The sequence below is a fragment of the Microtus pennsylvanicus genome, chromosome 2 (genome assembly GCF_037038515.1).
Source record: "Microtus pennsylvanicus isolate mMicPen1 chromosome 2, mMicPen1.hap1, whole genome shotgun sequence".
NCBI lineage: Eukaryota > Metazoa > Chordata > Mammalia > Rodentia > Cricetidae > Microtus > Microtus pennsylvanicus.
This window is the reverse complement of record NC_134580.1, coordinates 7109832-7123464: the sequence shown is the minus strand read 5'-3', so window position 1 is coordinate 7123464 and position 13633 is coordinate 7109832.

Genomic DNA, 13633 nt, shown 5'->3' with positions numbered 1-13633 from the left:
TTGATCTAGCAATTGCATTTCCAGGAACAGATACACAAAGACACTTACAGAAGTATGGAGGCAACCTAAACTTCCACCAAGATGGGATTGAAACGGATAACAAGGCATAGCTGCCATTGTGATAAAACCCCCTGCTCAAAGCAACTTAGGAAAATTTCTGTTTCCAGGTCACAGGTCACCACAGAGGAAAGTCAGGGCAGGAATTTAATCAAGAACTAAAGCAGAAACCACAGAGGAAAGCTGATTCCTGGCTCATGCTCTGCTGGCTTTCTTATACAGCTCACCAGCCTAAGGAGTGGTGCTGCCCATAGTGGACTGGGCCATCCCACATCAATCATCTATAGCTACAAATATTCTCCATCCTGCTGGTCCCCCTGGACCAGGTTTTCTCCTCCCACCTGTTTCTGAGGCCGCTTATAAAATAACCACTCTGAGGATTAGTATTACTTACATACTTTTTGGCCTATTAGCTCAGGCTTCTTATTAATTAACTCTTACATCTTAAATGAACCCATATCTATTATTTTATATTTTACCATGAGGCTTGTGGTTTGTTACCTCACATCTTGCTTCTTGGGCGGCTACATGGTATCTCTGGCTCTGCCTTCTTTCTCCCAACATTCAGTTTAGTTTTCCCTGCTTAGCAGTATTCTGCCTGCCTTAGGCCAAAGCAGCTTCTTTATTAACCAGTGACAATAAAACATAATCACAGCATACAGAGGGAAATCCCACATCAATCATCAGTCAAGATAATCTCACAAAGACATGGCCACAGGCCAATCTGATCAAAGCAATTCTTCAATTGAGATTCCTTCTTCCCAGGTAACTCTAGGTTGTGTCTTGTCAATAAAAACTAACCAGCATAACTAGTTTAACCACCAGCTTACTGGGGAGAAAAAGCAGCCCTGACTTGTAGAGAGCTAAGCTAGTTGTCATGGTGTAAACTGTTTCAGCATTGCTGCTATAGCCATCCACACCATGAGGATCTGGAGTCCACACAAACTTACTCAAGAATGCCATTGGGTCTCTTTTTTTTCTTAGAAATGTGTGCAATTGGAACATGACCTCTTGATGCATAGCATGCCCTTAGAAGTCTTGTGTATCATACTTTATATCTATATTTACTTTCCTCTTGGTACTTAGCCAGTCTTAGGATAGCTGGCATTTGCCCAGCTCTTACCAGACCATTACAAGGGGAACATGTACCTCTCAGAGCATTTGTGACCATGGCAACAGGGTTTAGCAGGCCATCCCCAAGGTGAACTATGAAAAAGAGTTGTCCTCCCGGGATGAGTGTGGGACCCTCTTCATTGTCCTCCTACCTCCTTTAAAGATCTAGGTTTTACTGTCTTTGAGAAAAGCAGTTTTCTTACAGAAATCAATGCTCAGAGAGCTCGAGCGCTCCCTTAAGGTCACACAGCTAGCATAAGGAGTCAGGCTTGGAAGTCCCTTCAAAGTACGACACTCAGAAAGGACTTGTTTTGTGCGATAGCAAGAACCTGTATTGATGGAAGGGAGACAATGACAAAGGTTCCAGGTAGCCCGAAGAACTCCCCAGGGTTCACTCAGTGGACTGGACCAGACCAGCCAAGCATTTCAGGTTCATTCAAAAGCCCAACCCACCCCATGTCCCCACCACACCGGGACAAGAAGCCAGCCCCCAACTGTTGGTGGGTATGATGTTTCCTCCATCCAGGTCTGTGGTAACACATCTGCTATTCTGAGGGCCTATGGAGCTAGGGACACATCTGTTCCCTGAAGTACTTCCTGCCAATCTTCTCTCTACTCCAGTCAATTAAGTTTAGCGTTCCCATGGCTTCCAGATGCTGCCCCTGGCTTCACCTTCCCCTGTCCCTTATGGCCACCCAGCGGGGGTTGATTCCCTGATTCATTTCTCAAGCTCTCCGTTTCCATTGCTGCTTGCAAGTCCAAATTTAAACTCCTGAACACGGTGTCCTCCAGGGTCTTGCAGATGGTGGCACCTGCCTGCTTTTTAGAACATCTCCTGCTATTTACCAGCTGGCCGGTCCCCAAGGGCATCCTGTTTAGCCATGCACAACCCATCTCCTGTGCTAGGTGTGTCTCCTTCCTTCCTGCCTGGAGAGCTTGTCCCTGAAGGCCAGCCTTCCTGGGTGTGCCATCTTCCACCTTGGGAAGACGTGTCTCCTGACCTCCCATACGTAGGCCCTGGGAACAATCTGAATGGCAGCAGGGTGGGCCCCTTTCTAGTCTGCTGTCAGGACCACAGCCAGGTCTCCTTTGCCTTGGTGTCATCAGGGGCCATTGGGCTCCAGTGGAGAACTCCCACAGCTTGAGACGGCCACCATCAGCTTCCTACCTAACAGTTGTCTGGAATGGAGCATGGAGAATGACGTTCTGGGTGTGGTCTCTGAGGAGGGGTCCCCAAGCCTACTGTGATGCCAAGACCCTCTATCCTGAAGCTGGGCTGCTGCCGTGTCTCAGGTCTTCCTTCATCTTGCCTCTGCATCCCACACAGTCCTGACTCCTGGGAGGTGAAAGGAAATGCAAACTTCAGAATCAGATTCCTGCACGCCATTCAGATGTAAGAGCGAGAGAAACACCCCTCTCTGGTCCCAGTAGGTGACCCCTCACCCCCATGACCTCAGTGGGGTGATGACAGTCCAGCCTGTGTCAAGGTTAATCACGAGTGGCTTCTGCTGTGTCCCTTTGGTGATCATTCCATGCTACAAGGAAGAGGGGAAGGAGGTGACTGGGGCTGCTGGAGGGTGGTGGAGACTGAGGTAGAGCCCTCTCGTTTTCTTCCAGAGGCCTATAAGAGGGTGCACAGTGCTCTGAGCTCAGCAGGCCTCCAGGGGTGGCCTCTGGCGAAGGTGCAGAGGGGTCGTTAACTAGAGTGAAATCGACCCCTGGCCAAGGTGGAGTCAGTTCTGCTCTCAGTAAGGTGGTCGTGGGTGGGCCAGGGTGCCGTGGCAGAGTGGGCTCTTGGTGGCCTTGAGATCAGGCTGTGCTGTCCTCTAACATATTCCACAGGGTGTAAAACAGTGATTTTTTCAGTCTGACAGATTCCATTTTACAGGCAGCTTTCGACTTTGTTTTAAAGATGGAGGATGACGTTGCACCTGGTGGACATATGAATGGTGCCCTCCATCCAGAGCCACCCGTGTGGCACGGAGTGATGCATGGCTTCTCCTTGGGAGCAGAAAGAGTCACTGTAGAAATTCATCAAGGTGAATTGGAAGTGTAGGGGCTCATATTTAAATAATGTCAGGGAAACCAGGAGCTTCTTGAACAGTCTCCATTTCCTGTACCCCTAGAGAAGAGGATACCCAATACTGTGGTGACAATGGTCCCCAGGCCATTTGACCATCCCTTCCCTTCCCTTTTCCCTTCCCTTCCCTTCCCCTTCTCCTTCCCCTTCCCTTCCCTTTCCTTCCCTTCCCTCACTTCCCTTCCCTTTTCCCTTCCCTTTTCCCTTCCCTTCCCTTTTCCCTTCCCTTCCCTTCCCTTCCCTTCCCCTTCCCCTTCCCTTCCCTTCCCTTCCCTTCCCTTTTCCCTTCCCTTCCCTTCCCCTTCCCTTCCCTTTTCCCTTCCCTTTTCCCTTCCCTTCATCTTCCCCCTTCCCTTCCCTTCCCTTCCCTTCCCTTCCCTTCCCTTCCCTTCCCTTCCCTTCCCTTCCCTTCCCTTCCCTTCCCTTCCCTGAGTCCAACTGGCTATGCAGCCTGACTATGGCTGACAGCCTCAGCAGCCCTCATTGGTGAGTTAACTTGCCCTGCTTTCCATAGAGACTCCATTTGTATCTCTATCTATTTCCTTGTTTCTCGGGCCTCTGAAATCTCTTGAATTCTGCTGTGGCTACTTAAATCTCTACAGCACACACACACACACACACACACACACACACACACACACACACAGATGTGTGTGTGTGTGCTGTGTAATGTGTGATTTGAGAGTTAATATTAAGTAATTAAGGTTGTAATGGAGGGATCTGTGGTTGCCTCAGCTGAGGCCACCAAGGAACACAGGATTCTGGTAAATTGTTGCCAACAAGGCCATCGTACTTTGTGAGTGTGTTGTGATTTAGTACATTCTGACACTGTGGAAAGACACAGTGTGTCCCACTGGGTTTGTGACACAATGTGCTCAGGACAGCGGTCATGGAGGGAAGATGTCCCGGTCTTGTGGGGGATCTGGCAAAAGCCATGAGCGGAGAAAACCTAAACAAAGCAGTGGGCAGCTGCTGGCAGCTTGGGATCTTCCGTCACGGTTCACACGTGAGGGGTCCTATTCACTTCAGAGAAGAAGGAAATTGGAACAGAGACAAGCTGACCTTGAGGACAGATACAGAGTCATCAGAACTACCTGCAGGGCAGGAGCGATGATTCAGCCGTTAAGAGCAGTGGCTGCTTCTCCAGAGGACCCGGGTTTGATCCAGCATGAGGTGGTTCCTGTCTGTAGCTCCAGCCTTGCTGCTGTGAGCTACTAAAGGAACCCAAATCTCGGGGGTGGGGGGTGAGGAGAGAGGAGAGAAGAGAGAGGGAGAGAGAGAGAGAGAGAGAGAGAGAGAGAGAGAGAGAGAGAGAGTTGAGTGGGTGTGCCCAGGACTGGGGAGCTACAGTTTCTCAGCATGGTAAAAGGGAATGGTTCTCTGGGTCGTGGTGACAATGGTTCCATGAAAATCTGAATTTGAACCTGTAAGGGAGGGCAGCCCCCTCAGAGTCCGTACTCGACATAGCCAGACCCCATATTCTCAACGCATAGGAGATTTATTACCCCAAAGGAACAAGCAGGGGGAGGCTGAAAGGCTGAAATGGCAGACAGCAAGCAGCGAGCAGGTGCTGTTTCTTTTTTGTTGTTGTTGTTTTTGTTTTTTAATCCTGATTGGACAAGTTAGGCAAAGAATGAATTTTGATTGTTGTACCTTAGTATTTTGTCTCTGGATTGAGTCAATGGCTAAATTAAGGGAACGGAACATGGAGGCTATCTTTAGGAATGGAATCTAATGGTTTCTAGCAAGGGGGAGAAAGGTAAAAGGCAAAACCTTTTGGGGCCATGTTTGCCATGCTCTGGCCTGTTAGAGCCCCTCAGTACCTCAGAACCAACCTAAGAAAACCGGGCGTGGCAGGGAATGGTGGTGCACATCTTTAATCCCAGCACTAGGGAGGCTGGAGTGAGTATATTGTGAGTTTGAGGCCAGCCTGGTCCACAGAACGAGCTTTAGGACAGCCAGAACTACACAGAGAGACTCTGTCTCAAAAAACAAAACAAACAGAAAGAGAGAAAGAAAGGAAAAAAGAGAGAGAGAGAGAGAGAAAGGGGATTGGGCTGGTGCCTGCTTGAACCCCATGCTAGGAGGGTGGGCCTCACAGGAGGGATCCCGGGGCTTGCTGGACAGCTAGTTTAGCCTAATGTGTGAATTCCTGATCAGTGGGGAGCCGGTCCCAGTGAAGGAAGTGGTGACATCCCAAGGAATGGAACCCGAAGCTGTCCTCTGGCATCTGCATGCCCATGCGAACACAGGTGCACAAACACACAATGGCTAAGAAGAGGAAGGGATTGTATAACATCCCATCCTAGAAAAATAAATGTTTAGGTGTGAGGGTTCCTTTTATATAGAAGGCAGGCAAAGTAAAAGGGACTGAGGGGAACCGGGCGGGGATGGCCGCCCACCTCCATGCTGCTGTTTTCACTGTCTCTGGGTCAGTGCCCTTCACACAGGAGAAAAACTGTAACATTTTGAAAGGTCAAAACCACTTGGAAGTTTGGGCTTCTGCCTAAATGCATGATAATAGCAAATTTAAAAATTAATTACCGGGCCCTCTCCTGCTGACACCAAGAGCAGGTAGCCCTGAGGAATGGAGAGAGACTGCCACTCACAGATGCCAAGGTGTTTGGGGGGGGGGCTTCACTGTCGTCTTCTATTCTTGGGAGCCAGCTAGGCTCTGCTTTATGCCATTGTCCAGGACAACAATACGTTTGAAATGAAGAATGTTCCAGGAGGACACAAAAGGAATGCCTTCTGGACTCCAAGCCCGGGCAGGGATAAAAGCGCCATTTAACTGAAGGCAGTAGAAGAGTCACCCCAGCTGGAGCCCGGGGGGGAACTGAGTCACCTTTGAACTTCCTGAGCTGTATGGAAACCCCTGGGAACAGAACCAGCTTAGTGACTAGAAAATGGGTCAGTAGAGACAAATGCGTATTGAGCTCTTGTTAGAGCCAAATGTGCCCCACGCGTCAGGCCGTGCCAGCATCTCTAACTACTCTTTAGAGTGGTACCCTCTTGTGGTCCCCAGATCGCTTACTTATGGCCTCAAGCTACAACAGGCAGAGCTTCTCTGGATTCGGAGTCCACTCTGGCTAACTGGTCAAGTCCTTCCTGGTTCATGCCTAGGTATGCTGCCCAGGTAGCCGAGGCTTGGATGCCCCTCCAAGTTCATGTCTAGGAGGCCTTGGGCTAAGTGTGAGGCTTCACTGCTGTTTCACCCTGAGATGGGAGCCGTTTCTGTGCTGCAGTACGGCTGTGGTCTGCTGCAGCGCTAAACTTCCATGCATGCTACATGGAGTACTGGAAAATCAGGCATTCCTCTCCAGTCTCCCTCAGAAGCCCAGTCATACCAGAGGAGGGGACCTGGGGCTTGCAGAGGAAAGGGCCCATTTACATTTTAAAATATTTATTGTTTACATATTTATGAGTGTGTGTGCACCAGTGTGCGTTCATATTCAGCCCAGGTGCCCAGAGAGGCCAGGAAAGGGCATCAGATCCCCTGAAACTGGATTTGCAGGTAGTCGTGAGTCTTTTGATGAACCAAACCTGGGTCCATCAGTGCTCTTAACCACGGAGCCATCTCTCCAGTCCCGTTTACCCACATTTTTTAAAATGACTTAGCTGCAGCCAACCTCTGGGGGTGGGGAGTACTATTTTGCTTGGTGCCTGGGAGGAGGGGATTGTGTTTATGTGACGACAGTATTCATGCTTACACAGGGTTTTTCCTGCTTGCTTCACTAGCTTGTCAGGGCGAAGGGAAAGGATTGTGTATGACACACGTTGAAAAACCCCAGGCCCTCTGCAGACGTAAATTATGGACGTAAAAGACAAATGCAAAATATTAATGTAGGGCTGGGATATGGCTGTCAGTAAAGAGCTTGCCGTGGGAGCTTGAAGACCTGAGATTGAAGCCTGGAACTTCTATAAAAATAGGGTGTGGTGGTGTGTGCCTGCAGCCCCAGGGCTGGGGGGTGCAGGCAGACAGATTCTAGGGGCCAGCCAGTCAGTCTAGCAGAAATTGGGAACTACAGGTTCAATGAAAAACCTTTTCTAAAAAAAAAAAAAAAAGGCGGAGAGAGCTTGAGGTAAATACCACTATCACTCTTGACTTCTATATACATCATACAAATACTTACACACACATAAAGTATATTGTATTTGCTATTGCTACTGGTAATAATGAGTTTTATCATATTGCTCCAAGGTACGGGGTGGGCTGTGGTAACCTCTCCTAGAAGGCCAAGGTCAGAGAGCAGCCCCCTGCCCTTAGGCATCCTCTCTGCTTTTGACTTCTGCAGCATTGACTGTTGGCAGAGTTTTTTTTTCTTCTCTCCCTGACATTCCTATCATTTTCTGTTCCCACAGCCGCAGAAGCATCAGAATTTTAATAGACTTGGGCCCAAAAGCCCAACAGCAAAGCCTTGCAATGCGCATGCGCATGGGTGCAGCGCCTCCAGACGGTGGTGAGAACGTGGGGTCTGTGAGCCGCGTCTGTGGGCTGTGGAGAGGTTTCTGGGCGAGATTCTGGATCTTGGGGCACCTCTTTAACTGCCTCTGTTTTCCTGTCCCTGGACCTGCCCCAAAGTTAGGTTGGGCACCAGCACTTATAACTACCTCATCAAGAAAGGGGTTTTATCTCTCTAGAAGTTTCTCTGAGGTTGGCATTTCTGGACGCTCTTCTTACCTCTCGCAGCCCTTTCGCCTTGGCCTGTGCAGCCATGTCCCCTCTTTCCTTCCTGCAGAGCTCTTGTAAGCTCTCATGGCTCTCTGACCCTCTTTTCTGATAGGATGTAGAGAATGATGTAGTTTTAGATCAGGCCTGTGACCTCAGGTGACCCCAAGATCAGCTTCTGACTCTTACTGGCTGCATGCTCTTGGGCCATACTTTAACCGCTTTGAGTCTGGTTCCGTCTTAAAGCCCAGGGAAGGTAGTGCCTGATCGATAGAGTTAGAAACAAGCCTCTTGTGGGGCTTTATTTCTGTCCGTCTGTCCCTCCATCCCATCAGTCTGTCATCTTCACCATCACTTGCCCCCCCCCCCCCAGCAATCCTGGCTTAGTCTGTTCCCCAGGGTTTTCCCAAGTTGCTGTGACAGCGCCCCTCCCCCACACTGTGTCCATGTCTTCTCTCTTCCATGGAGGAGTGGGTGGAGGTGGAGGCTGAGACTGGATAAAGTGTGGATGGGGCAGGCAAGGGGGTAGGGAGTGGGGAGGGGATGGCAGGGCTTTGGTGACAAAACAGCCCAGAGCAGCGTGCAGGGTGAGAAAGTACAGCACCAGCTGGCTCTGTAGAACCAGGATTCTCTGAACCTTCTAGGGCAGTGGTCCTCAGCCTTCCTGACGCTGCAGCCCTTTAATACAGTTCCTCATGTGTGGTGACCCCCCACCATAAAATTATTTTCATTGCTACTTCATAAGCGTAATTCTGCTGCTGTTATGAATCATAACGTAAATATCTGTGTTTTCTGACGGTCTTAGAAGACCCCTGTGAAAGGATCATTTGATGACCCCCCACCCCCAAGGGGCCATAACCCACAGGTTGAGAACCACTGTTGGGCAGCAGGACCTGCTCGGCCACGGGAGAAGTAACGCCCGCACCACGAGGGAGTGCCGGGCCACTCTTTCCAGCTCGACTTTGTGGTGAGGTCGGGCAAACCCTCCTCCACTCCGGATCTCCGTTTCTCATGGCTTGAAGCTTCTACTGTAGGAGTCTCCGCTGTTTGTGGGCAGTGGTCCTCAAGTCACCCCAAGACCCAGGACTAGGTGACCGCTGTCGTGGCCTGTTGGCTGAGCTGGAGGCCAGCCGTGAGTGGGCACAGGACTTGCTCTCTCCTGCCCTGCACTGTGAGCAGAAAGCAGCTGATCCGCAGGGATGAAGACTATTTCTGGTTGCCAGCAAGCAGCCACTGTGAAATGTAATATGAAATCAGCTGCCGTTGTGGCACTTGTAACCTGTCATGGGGTGATGCTGCCATCCAGAGAAGTTTCTAGAAGCCGATGAGGAATCAAGAAGGAGGATTAAAAAGAGAGCTCCCGCAGTTGCCTCTGGGGAGTGGGGAGCTTCCGGGCCCGTGGCTCTCTTTCTCTGACAGGTGTTCTTGGCTTCTGCATGGATCCAGGAATTCAGGCTTGAAGAGACCAACTCTCTAGAAAGGGAAGCACAGGGACTGGAGGTGTAGCTCAGTGGATAGAGTTCTTTTTCGCCTGGCATGCACAAAGCCCTGGGTTCGATCCCTACCACTGCATGAAGCGGGTGTGGCAGTGCCTGTAATTCTAGTATTTGGGAGGTAGAGAAGGTAGGACCAGAAATTCAGGGCCATCCTTGGCTACATACTGAGTTTGAGGCCAGCCTGGACTTAAAAAAAATATTTATTTGAGATAAGAAGAGGGCACTAGATCCCTTGGAACTGGAATTGCAGACAGTTGTGAGCTGCCATGTGCGTACTGGAACTTGAACCTGGGTTTTCTGGCTGATCAGGCTTCTCCAGGCTTAGGGTCAGTTGGCTTCTTTGTACAGCCTTATCTCCCTCTAGTTTATCCTCAGCCCATTGCCACCCCTCTGCTCTGCCCACCAGAGAAGCAGGCACATCGGAAAACCATGCCAATCTTTCTAGCCTGGGCTTAAAGAATGAACCCTACCAGGGCTGATAAAACTGGAGTTCCAGAGCCTGCAAAATTGAGGCGGTCGGAATCCAGTGAGGAGCAGTCTCACAGGAGTGTCCTTTTGAAGTGGACTGCAATCTTGCCTGGCCACAGCCAGGGGTCGAGGAGTGATAACCCGCTCTCCCCACAAGCAGAGTGACACCTGCTCTGGTGTGTCTGTCCCTGCTGAATGCCGCTCCTTGGGACAGAGGCTCTCAAGCACAGTGTGATTGATTTCTGGAGGACAGACACAAAGGCCTGCACACGGTGGAACCTGGAGACACTGTACCTGTCAATCAATTCTAGCCATGGCATTTGGCTTGCATCCTTTTCAAAGGAGGAGCCTGGCAGTTGGCTTGGTACCCCTCTGTGGCCTCTGAAAGCTCAGGCACTGAGCAGTGTTTTACCTTGTTAACTCAGTGAAGCACAGACCCAGCTGAGGAGAAACGGGCAGAGGAGTGTGGTCTAAAAACAAGGTCAGGTCAACAACAAATCCCAGGACCGTGCAAGGCGTGAGGGAAATTCCAGGATGGAGCGAGGGTTTCCCAGGTGTCTGCTGCATCCAGCCATGTACACATGATATCATTTGAGTCTCACTATTAGGAGGGGAAGCTGATGTAAGGACCTCCCAACGTTCAAAAAGAAAAGAAGGTTTAGAAAGGGTGAGTTCAGACTGAGGGTTAGAGTCAGGGATGGGTGGAGCCAGATTCAAATCTGCATTGGCCGATTCTATCACCGGGGCTCCAGCTCTGCCTACACACAATGAAAAGGGATGGAAGAAGTTCTGCTAGAGTTCAGGACTGGAGAGAGCCAGGTGACGACTTTTACGGGTGGACAAGAGAGACCGCAGGTGGGAACTGGGAACCACTATGGGTGGTTTCATTTCTATTGCGGTGACAGAATGCCCTGACCAAAAGTAGTTTACAGGAGATAGGGTTTATTCGGTCCATCACTGTGGGACGGTCAAGGCAGGAACTCAGACAGCTAGTCACGTTCCTTCCTCCGTGAGCTGGATAAGGCAGACTGGTGAGCTGCGTTTCTCCATAGTCTCCGATGCAGTTCTCGCTCTGAGTTCCTGCCCCAACTTCCCCCAGTGACAGACTGATCTGGGAGCAGTGAGGTGAAATAAACCCTTTCGTCTCCAACTTGGTTTTGGCCATGGTGTTTTATCACAGCAACAGAAGGCACATTAGGGCAGGTGCCACTCACTTCCTGGTGAGTATTGCCTCCATTAAAGCAATCAAGTTCTCTCCACCCCAGCCGTGCCCACTGGCAGACCTGATCGAGAAAACCGGTGCTAGGTACTCTTCCCAGGCTGTATCAAGATGGCAATCAAAACTCTCCACCACTCCCTTTTCCACAGGACTGCTTGCTGAGGCCTGGCTTATCTGTGGTCCCTCTCAACACAGAGGGACTGACGTTTGACTTGACACTTTTGAAAGTGGCCCCACGGTTGCATGGCTTTCATATCATGTGTTGCTGTAGTTTTCTGTCTTTTTAGTTATCGTTTCCTCCTGTGTGTAACTGACAACCCTCATCATGGGTGGACTGCATCGGGAAAACAGTGTATCTGATGTTCGGTGTTTTCCATGGCTCCAGGCATCTACTGAGAATCTTGGGAACACGGCCTCTGTGATGAGGGGACTACTGAGTCCCCTCCAAAAGGCACCTATGTTCCTAATCCCAAGTACCCTGCTGTGGGACCTCGTTTGGAAACAGAGTGTTTGGAGAGGTGATGGAATGTGGTCATCTGCGCGAGTCCAGCTGACTCTAGTTCTCACAAGGAGGGGAAATGTGGGGACAGAAGTTGCTGCGAATAAACAGGGAATCAGGAGACGCACAGGGAGGTATTCAAAGGTAGCTGGAGCTTGGGGGAGACCATCCGTACACCTAGGACTGACTGACATCAGGGTAGAGAACAGAGGCTGGACAGGCAGGAACTGCTTTGTCCCCAGTCTCCCAGTCTCAGAGGACACCAGCCCTGCCTGCACCGTGGCTTACCTCAGACTCCACGCTTTCAGAACACTGAGGCTGAGGCGATGCCTCTGGTATGAGGTCATTCAGCTCATGATCTTTTTTTGTTGTTGTTACTGAAGAACTAGTTCAAGTACTGCGCTGGCCTCAGTAAGATACAGTGTGATGGTACCAGAATGTCCACGATCATTTTTCTTGTCATTTCTGGTTGTTGTCCCTCCTCCCACAGGATGAGTGAGGGTCTGATGACCAGACACGCCAAAGACTTTTTAAAAGATTTGGTTTTTTTTGTGTGTGTGTATTAGTATTTCACCTGCCTATATACACACATATGTACACCACATGCACGCAGTGCCAATAGAGTCTGGAAGAGGGGTAAAAGACAGTTGTGAGCTGTCAGGAGGCTGCTGGAAATTGAATGCAGCAATTTCAGAATGGATCTCTGGAAGAGCAGCCAGTGCTCTTAACCACTGGGCCATCTCTCCGGCCCCCAGGTTAGAGAGTCTTTACAGCCAGTTCCTTTGTAGAAAAGTGGGAGAGGAGGCTTGCATATCTAGTTCTCTGACATGTCCCTGGGGAATAGGAGTTCTGGGTTCTACAATTTGCTTTGTAGGGGAGAAGTAGACGGGAGACAGGACAGTTGAAGGTTGGGGAGAGACTTTCCCTCAGAGGCCTTCAATGTCCTCACCTCCAAATTCTCAGTATATCAAAGAGCCACACTTTAGGCTGTTTCAAGGACCTTAATATTGTCTCTGCTAATGCGTGGATAGAGTCTGGACTACTCCAGAACCAGGAAGAACACAGTTCAGTTGCTCGCCAGCCACCTCGTTCACGGTCCATTGTATGGCAGCCAGAATAGACTAAGTCACCTCCAGCACCAGAAATCCTGGTATGTGCGTCAGGGGGCGGGGGGGGGGGCAATCTCAGCAGACTCTACAGTTGTGTGACCCTGAGCCAGTGACCCCAACTCCCTGAGACTCCCATTCCCCGTCTGCCAAGCTCTCCAGAGAGCTGTGGGAAGAAGCTGAGCTGCGTTTCTAGACTTTTCCCATTGCAAAGTGTGCTGCCAATGGTCTGGGGACAGTGTGGATTGAGCAGGGGACAGCTTTTGAGAGAAGCATGTCGGCACAGCTAACCCAAGTGCTGAGAGTTTCCTTCCAAAGAGACCTTTGCAGCCCTGGGGTGAGATGTTATCTCTCATCTCCACAGCGGGTTAAACAGCCTTGGGACCCTTTCTTCTCAAGCTGCATGCCATTGCTGTCCCTTATGGGGGACCATGACCTATGAGATATCTTCCTAGATAGAGCAATGACAATTCAGAAAGAAGTCGGTGCACTCAGTAGGAAAACGCGTTCAGTCCACAGACGCTTCTGAAATGGAGAAGCTGTCCCAAGGGCCACACTACGGGACTCTGGATGGATACTGTCTCTGTAAGACGCCTGTCCCTCCTGGACGAGCTGGTGCCAGAGACTTTGGCTTTATCCTTTCTGACAGTCACATGGAGACTGTGTTCCTCCGTAGTAGCCTTCAAGATGGGGAGGGCCCTGTGTTTCTGTCACAGTGTGGGTCCTGCGTACCCCCTGGAGATCCCAGTTGCTCACCCCCTGCCTTCAAGCCCTGCTACCTGTCTACTCGGAGCCAGACGGCCCCTTCCCTGAGGGATTCAGAGGCCAAATGCAGTGGTGTCATTTACTTGCTGTAACTAGAAAGGGACATAGCGGTGCCGCCTGCCTTGCCTGGATGTGTCCCCCCCCCCCCCCCCCCGTGAGAA